This window comes from Furipterus horrens, unplaced genomic scaffold (genome assembly GCF_987537825.1).
Source record: "Furipterus horrens unplaced genomic scaffold, mFurHor1.1.pri manual_scaffold_5, whole genome shotgun sequence".
In the NCBI taxonomy this organism is placed as follows: domain Eukaryota; kingdom Metazoa; phylum Chordata; class Mammalia; order Chiroptera; family Furipteridae; genus Furipterus; species Furipterus horrens.
Window position 1 is genome coordinate 168,551,307 of NW_028327175.1, and position 15,322 is coordinate 168,566,628.

Below are 15,322 nucleotides of genomic sequence, written 5' to 3' on the forward strand. Positions count from 1 at the left end.
CTGAGAGGCCAGCAGGAAACTTCAGGAATGAGAGCCTGAGGTTGAATCCTGATTGACCTTGGGCAAGTCACTCACAGTACAGGTTTCTCCAAAGGGGAAGGTGGTAGTAGTACAATAGCACCTAATTTCAGGCAATGTGAAAATTCAATAAGCTAATGCTAAGAGGCCCTCATCAGAGTACCCAGCTCCCAGTAGGTACTAAATAAGTCATAGCTTCTTCCAATACCCCAAAGGGATATAATCTGCTTTATTTCCCAGAAGGATGAATAGAGACAGGAAGGGCCTGAGTCCCAAGGACTAGCACCCAGGGTCCCCAGGAGGCCTGGGTCCTGGTATGATTTCTTTGACTTGCTGCCACCAAGTGCCATGTTCGCCCAACTGGGAAGAGCTGAAATTCCCCCAGGCTCCATGCTACAGAGTTGAACTTACTCTGTGTGATGAGTTTGGCTCCTTTGTCCTCTTCAGTAGTTTCCTAGTTTTCAGATGTAAAGGGAACTGGGTGGGAGTGGGGGTCTTCTAGACAAGAGCTTTTAAATATGAGTGGTCATCCCCAAGGTCACCTGCATCTTCCACTCCCTGGAGGTGGCAAGCCCATCACTCACTGAGAAATGTTCAGAGGACTGAGCATCCTGACCTAGATGGTCATCGAGTCAAGAGGAACTGCTCTAGTTCTTGGCTGAGGTTGGAGTTTTGCCCTTCAGGTCCTTAAATATCAGAAACTCTGCCCTGAGATTTTGGACCTGAGGTGGGGGTGGCATTGTGGCTGTTGAAATGCTATGAATTGCCAAGAGTGGAGGGCAGCTGTGGCTCCACCATTTAGCAAGCAGAATTCCCACCTTCGAGCCCTGGGTCAGGCCAAGGGTTTCTCAGGTTGCCTCCCGCACCCCCAAACCCCACACCAACCAAGTCCATACTTAGGAAAGTGGGCCATCCAGAGGGGGAGGGGGAGGGGAGGGGGAGGGGCTCCCTCACACAGGAATGTGCTGGGACCGTACCTCCCTGGTGGTCCTCGAGGTCTGGAAGTGCTTTCGTACCATCCATCCTCCCCGGGGATGTTGAGCGGCCAACTGTGCCAGAGCAGCGAGAAAGCAGTCCATGTGACAGTTCGAAAGACTGAGGCCCAGAAAAAAGTACCTTCCCTTGCACTAATGGCACTGGGAGGCATCATTTCCCCTGGGAAAATCAAGCAGGTTCCCGACATCCCCACGCCCCCCAAGCCCCCATGGACCTGAGCTGCAGTCCTCTGAGCCCTCAGGAATCCAGGCTGAGTTCGCTGGCTGGCTGTCAGACTAGTGCAGCTTCAAGCATGAATTCAGGGCTGGCAAATTCATTTTGCCTCCTCTCCCTCAGTGGTAAAAGGAGTGATCTCGCGGGCCCTGAAGGAGTTCAAGCCGAGGTCAGAGAAGCTTTCTGAAAGATGTCTAAAATGGGGGTGAGGATGGTAATCTGGGCCTGCTACCCGCAGTGGCCCAAGGTCCGTGCTGATGACTGCCCAGGAGGCCGAGGACGACCCCCGAGTCTTCGTGGCACGTCCGCACTCCCAAGCGGGCCTTGTCAATCAGGCAGCGGCCCTGACCGAGACACAAAGTCTTCCGCCAGCCTCAGAACCCCGGGGAGACCCCCGCCCGGCTGCCTCCTGGTGTCCGCCCCCCGGCGGTGTCATTGTTCTCTGACGTCACGCAGCGGCCACGCCCCTCGACACCCACTCCCCCCCCCCCCCCGCCCCCTGCCCTCCACCTCCAGCTCCTGGCGCCCGAGACCCTCCAGCCTCCCAAGCCCCGGCTGAACAGGGCTCCCCCCTTGGCCCGGCCTGGGCTGCGCCCCCTTGCGCTCTCCCCAACTTGCCTTTGTTATTCCAGCTCCCTTCCTCGCCTCGCCTCCAATACTGCGGCGGACCACAAAACATGGAGAGCGGAATTACCTCCACACCTGGAATCCACAGCGGTCGCCGAGCCGCAGCCTCCCCGGCTTGTGTGGGGAGGGCGTGCGGGCGCTCGAATGTGTGTGTCTGTGTCTAACCCGTGCTGCTCGAGCGCTGACTATGACTTGAGACTGAGGGTACTGCAAATCATGAGTGGTGGGCTTGAGGAGGGGATGTGGAAGAGGAAGGGAGGAAGATGTGTGTTTGTATGTGAACGTGAGGATTTAGTGCACAGGGTAATGTTTCGTGTTTTGTTGAGTGTATGCGGGCTTGTACCCCGTGTGTGTGTGAATGTGCAATTGCTTGCGCATGTGAATGTGCTTCCTATGGCCGTGTACACGCATACTTGTGAAGGAAAGTGTTTGCGTGTGTGTATGCGCGAGGAAGCGTGTTTGTACTACTGAGCGTGGGCGCTAATGTGTGTACCATTTGTGTAGGAGTTTCCGTATGAGTGGCAGTGGACAGGAGCCAAGGTGGGGTGCGCACTTAGATGCAGGCTTTCAGGGGTGGGACTGTGAGCGGAATGACTCGAGTTGGGAGCACCCAACTGCGTACTGTGAATGCCATCGCTCTCTGAGGACCCTGGGACAGTGCCCAGCTCGGGACTGGGTGATGGGCCCAGGTCCGAATGCCCCCACCTTGCCCGTGCCTATTGGGCCCAAGGTGCTCCACAGGGCCTTCGGAGAATCAATACGCCTCTAGATGAGTTGGGTACCCCAGACAGACCAGGCGCACCGCTCCTTCCCAGCCGTGGGGACGTCGCGCTCCAGCCTCCCGCAACATCGCCCTTGCTGGCAGTTGTGGGGTATCCTTTGACCGCCCCACCCGCCTGTCCCCACGCTTTGGGAAGAACCCCAACGCCCCCTCCAGAGGAAGGCTTTGGCGATTGTGTTAGCAACTCGCTCATCCCCAATTCCGGGACCTGACCGTGTTCTCAGCCCCGTGTGCATTCCAGTCGTGGCCGCTCGAGCGAAGGGGGGCACTCCAGTGAACCGGTTGATATTAGCCTCATTCCCAACGTGGTCCCTACCTAGGCTCAACATTTCACTGCTACTCAAAACTTGCTGTGGTGGAGGTGGGGGCGGTCAGGGAGTAGAAGAGGTGGGAGGAGAGAAAAAGGAGGTGAGTGGCAGGGGTAGGGGGTGTCACGCAAAGCCCTTCAGAGCCAAAGAGGGGAATCGCTCGAGGGCTCAGACCCGAGGAGCGGGGAAGAAAGAAAGCAAAAGAAGGGAAAGGAAAGCCGAGGGGGGAAAGGAGAAAAGGAAAGGGAGAGAGCGGCGAGTGCGCAGAGAGCGCGCGAGCAGATCCGAGCGCCAGCGGCATCAGCGGCTCGGCGCTCCGCTCCGTCTGCAACTCCGCACCGGCTTTTGCGGGAGGCCGGCGGCGCGGGGCCCTTTGGAAATAGAATAGCCAATGTAATCTGACACTTCAACTTGCTCGGCTCCGGGCGAGTTGATTCACTTACTCACCCCCTAACGCCGAGTTCCTTTTCACTGTCTGTGGACATTAAAAAAGCGAGCGGCGGCAGGCGCCTGGGAGAGCGAGCGGCCGGGCAGCGGGCGGGCGATCAGCGATCGGGCGGTCGAGCTATCGAGCAGCGCCGGCGCAGCGCGGTGACCCCAGCCCGGGTCCGCGCGGAGCAGGAGCCGAAGCGGAGCCCATCTCGGCGCCCTCGCAGCGCTCCTCCCGGCCCGAACCGGCCCTGCCTGCCGGTGGCGGCGGCGGCAGCGGCGCGTCCTCCAGCGGCAGCAGCGGCGCTCGCAGTGCCTGGTAAGTTTGAAAGGCAGACCAAGGCTCCCGCTGGCCCCGGGCCTTCCTCCCGCTCCCCGTGTACTCTTGGGGTGCGAGCGTGGGGCGCCGGGTGCTTGGGGCTTTTCCTTTTAAGGGTTCGCTGGGGTTAGAAGAGCCGGATGAGCGGCCGGCACCTGGCTCCGCTGCGCTCACCGTGGCGGCCGGGAGCCGAGGCCCAGGCGACCGGCGAACGTCAGGCTGCGCGAAGCCGGCTTGGACTGCGCTCGGGGGCCGGGGCTAGTCGGGTGTGCGGGGCTTGAGTAAGGCTGTGCGCACGCGGACCTGGTGCCCGCCTCCTGCCGGTGAGCCTCCAGCCCTGGTTCTGTACACCAGGGGCCGGGCAGGATCGGTATTCCTAGAGGAGGGAGGGAGGAAAAGACCGGGCTAAGACCCCCTGCGTCTCTCTCTCCTCCTTTGGGGAAGACTCGAAGTTGTGCGCCCGTGTGTATGAGAACTGCCAGGAAGGCACGGCGCTGGTTTTCAGGGTAGCAAGGGGTGGTGGTGTTAAGTTGTGTATCCGAATTTCCAGGGAAAACACACACTTTTGTAAATGGGAGGTGGGGGTGCGGTTAAGTTGTTTGTATGTGAATTTCCCGGGGAGACTCGGCGCACTGTAAGAGCGGGGAACGTCGAGGGGTGTGTGTAGGCGCTTCCTGTAGGTCTTTAGGAAGCGGAGGGGCATTAAGGGCAACGCCTGGACCGGGGTGCCCCGGCCAGGAGCTGAGCCCGGAGGGAAGATATTCGTGTGTGTGCGCGCGCGCGCGTTGCAAATACGAAAGTAATTTCTCCGTGTTCTTTCTTCCTCTTCGTCTCCGGCTGCAGCCCCGGGGGAGTGGGAGGTCGGCAGGGGCGGAGGTTGGGGGGCCGGGCCGGGTCGGGTCGGGGCTGGAGCTGGGGTGGAAGTCGGGCTTTGGAAGCTTGTTTCACATTCCAGGCGTCTAGGCTGGGGAGAAAAGTGGGAAACGCGGCCTCGGCGTCTGGGGCGCGGGCAGCGGGCGCACGTCGCCCCTCGCCGGGGACATCTGTCCAGGAAGCCAGCCGGGCAGGGAGAGGTACCATTGCGGAGGGCAGGCTCCCCGCCCCGGAGCAGCGAGGGCGCGGGCGAGGGGCGGCAGCCTTCCCGGCCATTGTGCGCCAGCAGATTTTCACGGGAGACTGCCCCGGAGCCGCCGGAGAAGGCCGGGAGCCGGCCTCAGTCCCGGGTTTAAAAGACACTCCAGGAATGTAAACAACACGGGCGGGAGCGCGCCAGGGCAGCCGGCCGGTGCCCCCCAGCCGTCCCCGAGGGACAGGCGTACGGCGGGGCCGCCCGGCCTTCCCTCTCAACCTGCAGCAAACTTTTTCTTCCTCTGCTTCCCTTACCACCTCGCCCCTCCGGCGGGGCACAGAGCGAGAGCCACTCCCCGGGCGCAGGCCCAGGGCGTCCGGCACCCGGTGCCGGACCCCGGAGGCTTGGCGGCCCGGCCCCAGTTTGGGTGTCCTGAGGCTCGGCTGCGCCTTCCTGGGAGTCGCCAGCTTCCAGGGCAGGCAGTGCCCGAGTTACTGGGGCTCTGAGAGCTTGCTCGCCTGCCTCCCTTTCTCCCTCCCTCCCTCCCTCCCGCTGCTCCTTCCCCCGCTCTCCCCCTTCTTCTCTCCCCTGACTGCTTTTCCAATGCCCTGACATGAGGGAGGAAGATTTAACTTGGCAGCCCAAACAAATGTTCTCTCAGAGGTCCTCCAAGAAGCTGGCGGCTGCGCTGGCAGGGTGAGGGCACTGCTCCGCCAGCCTTTTCCTCCTCTCTGCTATGCCGTGGTCATTTGGAGCCCCCTGGGTAGACTGCCCAGGGCAAGGGAGAGTAAGACCCAACCTTACAGATTTAAAAGGCCAGTGGGAAGCCTCCTGTGGAAGCCACGGGCTTGGTGCTGGGTAGGAGCCACACAGAGCTGCCTTTTGGTGCCAAGGGTTTTCTGGAGGACTTTCTTGAGCAAGTTTGTCTCTCTCCTGCAACCTGGGACATAGCCTGGTTGCTAACCAGTGCTGTCTCCTCCTCCCTGTGGGTGTGAGGACAGGCTGGTTACACAGGTCAGGGCAGGAGGCCAGAGGCTGTTCCCAGGGGTGCCTGGCTTTGCTTATTTTTCCTTTTTTGAAGGTGGAGATGAAGAGGCAGGCACTGTGGCTGCAGAATGGGCAGGTTAGCTGGTGATGAACTCCAACTTGCCTTCACTGGCATTTATATGGTCTCGGGAGTTTAAAAGTTGCTTGTAAGCTCTCTGTGAAGTTTAGAAGAGGGAGCAAGCCCCTAACTTTCTCTGTCCTGGCTGCTTTTGGAGGGGGCCTAGAGTAGGGGGAATTCCTGGCCCCTTGCTTGCTCGCTGCCTGGTCCTGCTGGTGTGGTTTGTGAATGCCCCAAGCCTTGTGCTGACCTTTCTTAATTCAAGTTGAGGATGTTGAAACACCAGCATCAAACAAAAGACACATTGAAGCTGTGTCTGCCACAGAGCACGTGTAACTTGGGGCCAAGGGAATGCATTTGGAGGGAGATGGTGTTTTCTTCTGGGTTTTATGATTTCGGTTGTGTTTTGTTTTTTCCAAAAGGACAGAGGCATCTCCTTGTCCCAAGTCACGAGATTATGAAATGCTGTTTTCACATGTAAATCTCCAAACTTTAGACTTCTGAGAGCTGGTGGCAGTGACTTGGGGAGGGAGAAGCAGTAGGGAGATTTCGAAAGTTTCAAATGGTTTTTGGATTGAGTTTTGAGGCACTCAGTGTATGGCTCACAGAGGAGTTGGGAATAAGAAATTGCTGGACTTATAAGAAATTTTGATAATGAGCCCTGTCTATGCAGAAAAAGATTGCTGGCTTCTTCGTGAGGACAAAATGTCCTTTTCTTCTTCCTAAGGAAAGAGGGAAGGCGGATCCTCCTCTTCACAGCCAAGAGCAAAGTGAAGAAAGGTCCAGAGACTGTGGAGTTTGGCCATAAAACCATGGTTCCCCTCTCTTTCTCCATCTCTCTCTCTCTCTCTCCTCCCCCCCACCCCACACTCACTCACTCACTTCCCTCACTTCCATAGCAATAGTCACACAACATTATCTCCACTCCCGGCTCTGAGAGATGTGCCCAACTGGCCAGGTGTCCATAGTCAATTCACCCTGGAAGATTGCAGAGGGAAGGAGCCCACTAAGAAGAGCTGCAGACTTCACTTTTTTTCCTGATTGACAGAGATGGTGGTGGATAAGGCCGGAAGACACTTTGAGGCCTGCTGTGTCCTGAGAGTTTTTTCTTAAGAGTACCCATGTGTGCGGCCGCTTATACTAATTTCTCTGGCCTTGGCCAGGGTCCAATAGGCAGCTGTGATTCCAGCCTCAAGGAGAAACATTGCTGTAAGAAATTCGGGAACCAACAAGTTAATTTCCGGAAGCTTCTCTGGGCACTGTGTCATGGAACCAGGAAGCAGAGCCTGCCAGGCCATGACTGGGTCCCATACGTTTTCATTCATAACTTTGCTCCCGGGAGCCCTTGCCTGGCTCCTATCACTACCTCATCTTTATGAGGTTCCTTAGGTTTTGTGTGGACAACAAAGGCCAGGCTGCTGTAATTACCCTGGACACTGCTATAGTCTTGCCTGTGACTACTCTGGCCTCTCAGCAGGACACAGTGGCCTCAGCCCATGCCTTGGGGGGCAGGGGCTCTTTGTCCCTAGAACCCCTAAAGATGAAGGGAGGCAGAGCCTGACTGGGCTGTAAGCTCTAGGGATGATTCTGAGGTTGGGCCCTGCTATCAGGGAGGATAAAGGGAGGCTGAAAAAAACCAGTCCCAGGCACAGGCTTTGGAAAAAGAGTCCAAAAATCCATCATGATTTTGTGGGTCTTCCAATTATCTGAGGAAATGGGGGAGAGGTATCCGGAGGCTGTAGCTGGCTGATTCCTTTGGGCCAGTAGTCTCACTCTGCTGGGCCTCAGTCTCATTTGTAACATGGATCCAAAAGCAGAATCTCACCTATTTGGTTGCTGTAAGGATGAGACAGATATCACAAGAGCCCTGGCATGTATCCTCCAAAGGCCAGGTAGGCTCTAGGCACAGAATGGATGGAGCACAAGGGGTTAGATTGGGGTACTAGAAGCATTTTCCAGATGCTGCTCTCCCATCCAAGCCTAACTTCCTGACAACTTACTGTCTAGCCTTGGCTTGCATGCCCCCATGACAGGGCACTCACCACCTATAGGCAGCCCCTGCCTTTAATGGACAGCTCTGGCTGTTAGCATGCTCTGCTGCATGGTGTACCTTCTGGAAATCAGTCTCTCCTGACTCTCACTCTGGTTTTGAGGTGCTGGGGGCCCTCCAGTCCACAGATTCATTCTTTCCTGAATGATCACAAATTCAAAATCACTGTCCAGGCAAGCCATACTGATGTGAGATGGGGGAACACCCTTCAAGTGGCTGCTTCCAGCCTTATTGGGAGTGACCTGTGGGGTGTGGGGAAAGGTCTGCTTACTGTCCTTTGTGTTTGTGTGCTTGGTTTGCCTCTTGGCACTTCTCTCCTTAGATCAGGTATTATGAAGAGAAGGAAGGAGATACGTAGCAGGGGGTGGTTTGGTCAGGGGCCTAGCATTGATGCCACAGATATTTCCTGAGAGTCCACAGTGTGAGGACCATGGCCAGTGAGAGACCCAGAAATGTGTAAGACAGTTCCTGTTCCTTCAGAGTTTACAGTCCACTCAGGGCAGGAAGATCAGTCCAAATAAATAATTAACCACTACGAGCTGGCTGCCTGCCATGGGGCGCATGATGACAGTAATAACCACAGCCCCTCACCTTTGTGTGGCACTTGGTGGATTTGGAAGCACTTTCCAACTTTGATTAACCCCAATAATAACAGTGTAAGCTAGGTTCTATTTGCAGTTCCCCCCATTTCACAGAGAAGAAAACTGAGATTCACAGAGGTGACATGACTGTGGCTAAGCCGTGACTCAGCTTCAGGCTTTATGGGTGCCAACCAACACACTCTTCTGTCCCCTTCCCAGCCACCCACCAGACTGGACATGATGCAGGAGCTGGTATGGACCCTGAGAATAGGGATAGGGGCCTGAGGCTAAGGAGGAGCTGCCCCCAGGAAGGGTGCAGGTGAGCCTCACCTATCCCTCCTCTCACTTTTGGCAGCACACAGCTTACCCCATCAGCAGCTGTACCCCTGAGCTTTCTTTGAGCCCCAAATCCTGCCATGACTTCCTGGGTACACATGTTTGAGCATGGGCTTTCACCCTCAGCCCTGACCCTCGAGCAGGAAGTGAAATGTTTCTAGGCCCCAGGTTCCTGTGTGGCCCAAGGCTTTTCCCTGAGCTGTGATGGTTTCTATAGATACAGACATTGACTCAGCCTGCCTCTCCTCTGGCTGAGTCAGTGCCTGCGCCCAGTGGGGTAGCTGCCCTGTGGAAGCCCTTGGGTTCCTTCTGCACCCTGACACAGCCCGCCTGCTGCCCAGAACCTGTGCCTGGTTTTCTGAAGCTCATCTGAGCATCACCCCAGGATGAGGGGTGATCAGGTAGGGTCCAGAGCAGGGAGCAGCTGGGCAGACTGAGCTGGCATATCCCCAGGAAGCCTGGCCCAGTTTGGCACACCTGCACAGGTAATGACTGTAGCCTGGGAGGGCCCCAGGCCCCACCTGTCAGCCCAGCTGCTGGGGTTACTGCAGGATCATGCTGGGGGAGGCCAGGGTGTCTGAGCTAATTAGATTTCTTAGATTTCAATGCGCCCCTAATCCTGTTAGCCTGGCTGTAATTGTAACCACTTGAAGGTTTCAGCCATAGCAGGCTGTTGAGGACAGACGGTGTGGGGACTGGGGACTCCCTTCCCAGGTCTCTGGGGTGGGGCCTGAGTGATGGTAGGTCGTGTGCTTTTCTGTAGAATCTTAGCATCATGGGCTATCAGAGCAGGCGCGGCCCTTAGACATCATCGGCTTCAATCCTTCACTGGACAGATGGGGAAACTAAGGCCTACCTGGCCCAGGGCCTCAGTGACTGGTAGTGGGAGAGTATCAGGGATTTGCGGTGGTCTGACTTTGTGATCCTTGTCTCTGGAGACTTCAGCACAGGCCTGGAATTGCCCAGGGGCTTAGTGAACCTCCAGATGTGTTTTCTCCCAGAAATAGGGGTTGGGGGCATCATTTGTCCTAAAGCCTGTTCCCTAGCTGGCATTACCTATCCCCCCCCACCACCACACACACACACACACACACACGAATTCTGGGGCCCCTGAGATTCTAGTGTCTGCTGGCCAGGGTGTCTACAGAGGACAGACACTTGCCTCTCCCGGGGCTCGCAGATATGTGGGCTTTCTCCCTCCTCTCCCACCATTCTTTCCAGATTCTTGATGTCTTGGAGGGTCCAATTCCATGCAGATGATTGCTTTGCCAAAAAATGGCAAAGCTATTCTGATTGGGGTTGGGGGGGTGGTGTCTGTTAAAATACAGTCTCTTTGTACTTTTCAGTGGCTCTTCCAAAAATTTTTTTGTGTCTGGCTTTGATGGAAACTGCACCCACTGCCATCCTTTTTCTTGCCCTTCCTCCATTCTCATTTCCCAACAACTCCAGTATCTACCCACAGAGGCTGGCACTTGTGGTAATGGTGGGGGGAGGGGGGATGGCTGTGCCGCCTTCAGAACCCCCTGCCCTGGAGGGTCCCACTCAACAGTTACATACTGTCCTCCTTTTTGCTTTGGAGCATTAGGGAAAGATGCTTGAAACCTCCTTCCACTTTGGAAGCTCTAACTCTGTGTTGCATCTCTAAGCATGTAGTATAGAATTGGGGGATACAGGGTTACCTACTCTGACCTTTCCTTTTCTAACCCAAGGCACTCAACTATGGAAACAATTGGTGATATCCAAGGATAGCAGCAAATTAGTGACAGAGCCAGGCCCGGAACCCCATCTCTTCAGCCCATTTAGTTTATTAAACATTTATTGAGCATGTACTGTTGGCCAGGCATAGCTCTGTTAGCCACCCTTCAGAGCTCATAAATAAATGCTGTTCATCTTTGACTTGGAAAGGGCCAGCTGAACCTGCGGAGGACAGGTCTCATTTCTGAACTCTCAGGGTAAAAAATAAGGGATGTTTTTCAGCAGCACCCCACCCCCACCCCCGATCCTACACAGTATCTCAGAGTGTTTTTGAAAGATAATAGTAGATTGATTGCATTGCAGATTTAAGGGAAGTAAAACTTAAACCCTCTAGGGAGGGTACAAGGTGTCTCATCTGCCCAGGCCTTTTCCTCGCCTGTCCCCCACCCCCACCCCCTACCCTCCCAGTGCTGTTTTTCATCCTCTGCAGGGCTAGTGGCCCCTGCTGCCTTGTTCCTGCTGTCATTTCCTCCGTGGGTGGAAAAGCAGGGAAGGAGCCCTCTTGCTCCACCCTGGGAGTCACCTGCATGAGGCCCACATGGCAGCATGTGAGGAAGAGCCAGTGGGCTCACGACAGGACAAGAGAGGAGATGCCAGGTACCTGGACCTTGCCCTGTCTGCTGGTTCTAGCCTAAACTCCTACCGAGCTCCCTGGTGAATCTGACTGAAGCTGGGAAACAAGGCAGACGGCTCTGACCAGCAAGCACCCTGGCAGAGGGGCAAACGGGGCTCAAAGACCTCGGGAAGGGTTCTGAAACTCTTACTTGGCCTTTGCAAGTAGGGAGGGCCCTTCTAGGGTCTCTGTCCAACCTTGTTTTGCAGGTAGGGAAAAGCCCAAAGAGACGGAGGGACTGGTCCCCAGGTCACACAGTGAGAGAGCTCCCCTGCACCTGGGTATCTCAGCTAGGGGGTGCTGAGTGGTCTGGGTGGGGAGGGATTAAAGTTCCTATTAATGTACTTCAGGGGTCCTGTTGTTATTTGCCTCTTTAAAACAACTTGCCAAAGTCTACCATAAATATCACAATAGCCAGAATTTCTTGGGCAACTAATTTGTTTTAGGCTCCTCTTCAACTCTCAGCTTCACCCTTTGTGATTTCTGTGACAGTGAGCAAGTCATGTTTAGCTTCTCCAACTCTGGTCTCCACATCTGCAAAACAGGCTTGCTAATAATATAAAAATAACATACTGTCTTCCCCACAGGTTGAGACGATGGAGCACAGACAGAGCCTCTCACATAGTAGATATTCAAGAAATGATAGCCTTAGTCATTGTCATGACCATTGCTCCCATGCAGCTGTTATCATGGTATTATCTCCAACTTACAGATGCAGAGACTTAGGTCAGGTAGATTGCCCAAGGTCACCTGGTATCTCAGCACCAACTAAAAAGCCAGGCCTGGCATACAGGCTTTCTGACCCTCAGCCCCAGCCATTATTCACAGTTTCTTTCCCCTTTGTAGTAGAAAAGGCTGGGAGGTTATCTCTGAGAGCTGAAACCCACTCCCCAACTGCTACCTTCCCTCGCCCCCTGAAAATCCAGGTTCATTTTAATTAAGCCTACCTGTGAAGCCCACTTCCCTTAGAGAGCTTAGAGAGGTCTTCCAAAGGTGGAGATTTGCATATCTGGGTTCCTGCCTCAGAACCTTTCTTTCCTACCTCTCAGTTAAAGCTAGTGATAGTACCTCCCTCCCTCTCCATCTTTTCCTTTGTGGAGCAGAGGAGGGCATGGAGGGACCGGGCCTTGTCAACCATAAACTACTGTGCAGAATCACTGTGGACTGGAACTAACTGTGGGAACTTAAGCTGGTCACAGACTCCATCCTGGGCCTCGGTTTCCTGGTCTGAAAACCATGAGCTGAGACCACATCAAGGTTTCCCAAAGCAGGTTCTCAGGGACACCAGTCCACAAAAGGAAGTCTATCGGATCACACCCTCCTTCTTCCCGGAAATCGACAACCCTTTGCCTCACCCAGGGTTTCCCAAACTCGAGTATACTCCTCCCATCTCCCTTTTTAATGCAAAACAATTATTGAAGATAGCAGTGGAACATCTTGGGAGATGCCAAGCTAGATGGTCCCTTCCAGCTCTGGCATCTATGGTGCTGTCCAGAGGAGGGCCCCCCTGCCTAAGGACCCCCTTCCTCGGGGGCGCTGCTCATGCTGGCGAGGATGAGGACAGCTTCCTCATGGACAGACGTCTCCCTGAGTCTGCTTTCTTGGCACTGCTTCTTGATCCTACTCCCCTCAAGCCTGCAGGTCTCTGTCACTTTCACTGCCCTCCGTTTCTTTTATTGTTACCAGACCACAGATCTGTTTGTCACTGGGCAGTCCTGAAAGCAAGGCCAGCCTGACAGAGGGGTGGCACCCCGCCACGCCCCTAGAGAGGGGCCTCAAAGACTTCCAGCTGTCAGCAGGAAGGGCCTTGAACCCGGCCTGCAAGGGTTGTGAACCCCTAAACTTGCATACACGCCTTTACAATTATGTATTTTTCTGCAGAGATGGTCCACAGCTTGTTCAGATCCTTCAATCAGTTTGAATGCCTGAAAGCAGTGTAAGAACATTGACCTTCATCCGAGGGTCTAAAATTACCCTGGCCCTTGAGTGGAACAGGACTGTTGTGTTGTCTTTCCCCACCTCCTTCCTGCCCACAAACCCTTTCATTCCAACTCATTCGTGCCACCTCCTGAGCCACGGAGGCATCGTGCATATAACTCCTCCAGCGTGCACTAGTCAGGAAACTGAGGCTGCGGAGGGGAAGGGACCTAAGCAAGGTCCCTAACAGTGGTAGGCCCCTGGGACGCAGATCTGGCACTGGGGTTGGGGTGGCCCCAGGGGATGGCCGCCTGTGCTGGCCAACCTCACTGCCGAAACAACTCAGCTGGTCCTCTATGAGGTGCACCAGAGTATCAGGTTCAAACATCCCCCCAAAGAGCTAGGTAAGGATTAGGGTGAAGGGAGGAAGTTCACGCCCACTCCCTCTTCTAGGAAGACTAGGCAGGACTGGCTTAGGGCTGACTCCTGTATCAGAAGGCTGATTTCCACCCTGATGACTGCACTGCTTGTTTATCCTGCTCCGGTCAGTGTTTCCTCCTCATGGGCCATGGGCCCACTGACATTTACACACAGGGAAGCGCTCGAGGGTGCTGCTACGAATCAGCTGTGAACCCTTAGCTGGGCGTATCGTGCTGCTGTTAGTAGGGAGAGGCAGTCTGGGCTCTGGGGAGAGCTCTGGCTGGGGAGACTGGGCTGCTGGCCAGCCCACTGGGTGATCATAGAGGAGTCACTTCACCTCCCTGGTTCCCAGTCCTCATGTCCCTGACTTTCTGGGATTCTGAGCAGTGGGCTTTGTGGCTGGCAGAGCGAGGTTAGAGGACTGCTTTGGCCCCTAGTCTCCCTGCTTTGCTCAGCCCCCTGAGCTCCAGGACCCCCTTGTGCTTCTGATCCTGGAAAAAGAGAGGAAACCTCAGCTGTTAATTCTTCTCTGGTGTTTGGAGATGGTGCCGTGTATGCAAAGGGAGCTTCCTTGAAGCTGTGAGTTCAGCATTGATTTATTTTCTGCAAAAGGACTCTGATTCCTCCGACTGCAGCCCGGTTGACACCTTCATTTTTGCGTGTGCTTCATCTGCAGGGTTGATCCCTTCGGGCAGAAGGAGCGAAGCTGCTTTGGGGGATTGGAATCCTTGTGGGCCCCAGAATTCTTGAAGCTTACTGCCTTGTGGATGGCTGCTCTTTTAAAAGGCAGCTCCCTAGAGGTGTCTGGCTCAGCATGTTATCAATAGTCCTCCTGCCCTTGCCCCCCACCCAAGGGTTCCAGATACTACTGTTCCTGATAGTCATGGGATCGCAAGGGAGCTTGGTGGCTACCTCATCTGATGCCTGTTACGCAGCATACCAGAGTACCTTCCACACCTCCAGGGACAGGCTGCTCCCTCCCTCCCAGCAGCCCCCTCTACCTAGGAAGTTCCACCTTTTATGGAGGCTGGAAGGATGCCTCCCATTATTTTTCATCTCAGGACCATGTGGAATATGGTGAGCTCCGGACTTGGGAACTCCCTTCCATACTCTGCATCAGAGGTATATCCCCAGAGGCTTCTCCTTTCCACACAGAGTCCAAGGCTGGAGTGGGCAGAGTGGGCTATGTGGAGGAGCTGGCATTCTTCTCTCCCCTTATTATCTTTGCCTCTGCTAAGAGCCTGGGCAGTTTTGAGACCTTGGGCCTGACCTGGAAATAGTCTAACCCAGGCTTTGAAACATGGGAGTAGTCCAGGGAGGTCCCAACAGTAGCTCATTGGGGCCCAAGGGAATGAATGTGGCCTGGTATCTGCCAGATGGTTCAGGGAGGCTGTCATCTTCCTACCCTCTCCCATCGTGCTCACCTGCCACTGGAGCTGGGGCCCCTTGCTTGGAGGGGAACCAGGGAGCTCTGACTAAGTGCTCCCTCCTTGTCTGCCTCCACCCACCTTCTTACTAAAAGCCCCGTTCTGTCCAGCTCTGCTCCCTGCCACTCTGTCAGACAGGGAACATCCTGACCATGTGTCCTGAGGTTCTAAACACCTAGGGTGTCTGTACAGAGCACTGGATTTGGAGTCTGAACTGATGGCACTGCCTCCTCCCGACGGTCTCTCTTGGGGCTACGGAGTCAAAGGGGAGGACCAATACTTTGCATGCTGTGCAGTGTCCCAGCGGCGGGGAGTGTAATGTTTTATTACCTTGCGCAGTGATGACAATGTCAGCACA

At 55.2% G+C, this 15,322-nt stretch overlaps 2 long non-coding RNA genes across 3 annotated transcripts in view; one reads left to right on the forward strand and one right to left on the reverse strand.

Moving 5' to 3' along the window:
• Positions 1–214: 214 nt before the first annotated feature.
• On the reverse strand, positions 215–3,245 carry LOC150010338 (uncharacterized). Of its 2 annotated transcripts, none has more exons than XR_016511399.1 (4): positions 1,846–3,245; positions 1,229–1,376; positions 603–1,067; positions 215–495 (listed from the first exon to the last, which is right to left on the reverse strand). It is a non-coding gene; the product is annotated as an uncharacterized LOC150010338 (long non-coding RNA). The 2 variants fall into 2 exon arrangements; XR_016511398.1 differs by having other exon boundaries at positions 215–472; positions 1,846–3,243.
• Positions 3,246–3,359: 114 nt separating this feature from the next.
• Positions 3,360–15,322, forward strand: part of LOC150010339 (uncharacterized) — an 86,458-nt gene continuing 74,495 nt past the window's right edge. The window contains exon 1 of the long non-coding RNA XR_016511400.1: positions 3,360–3,691. This is a non-coding gene — a long non-coding RNA (uncharacterized LOC150010339). The remainder of the gene's footprint in view (positions 3,692–15,322) is intronic.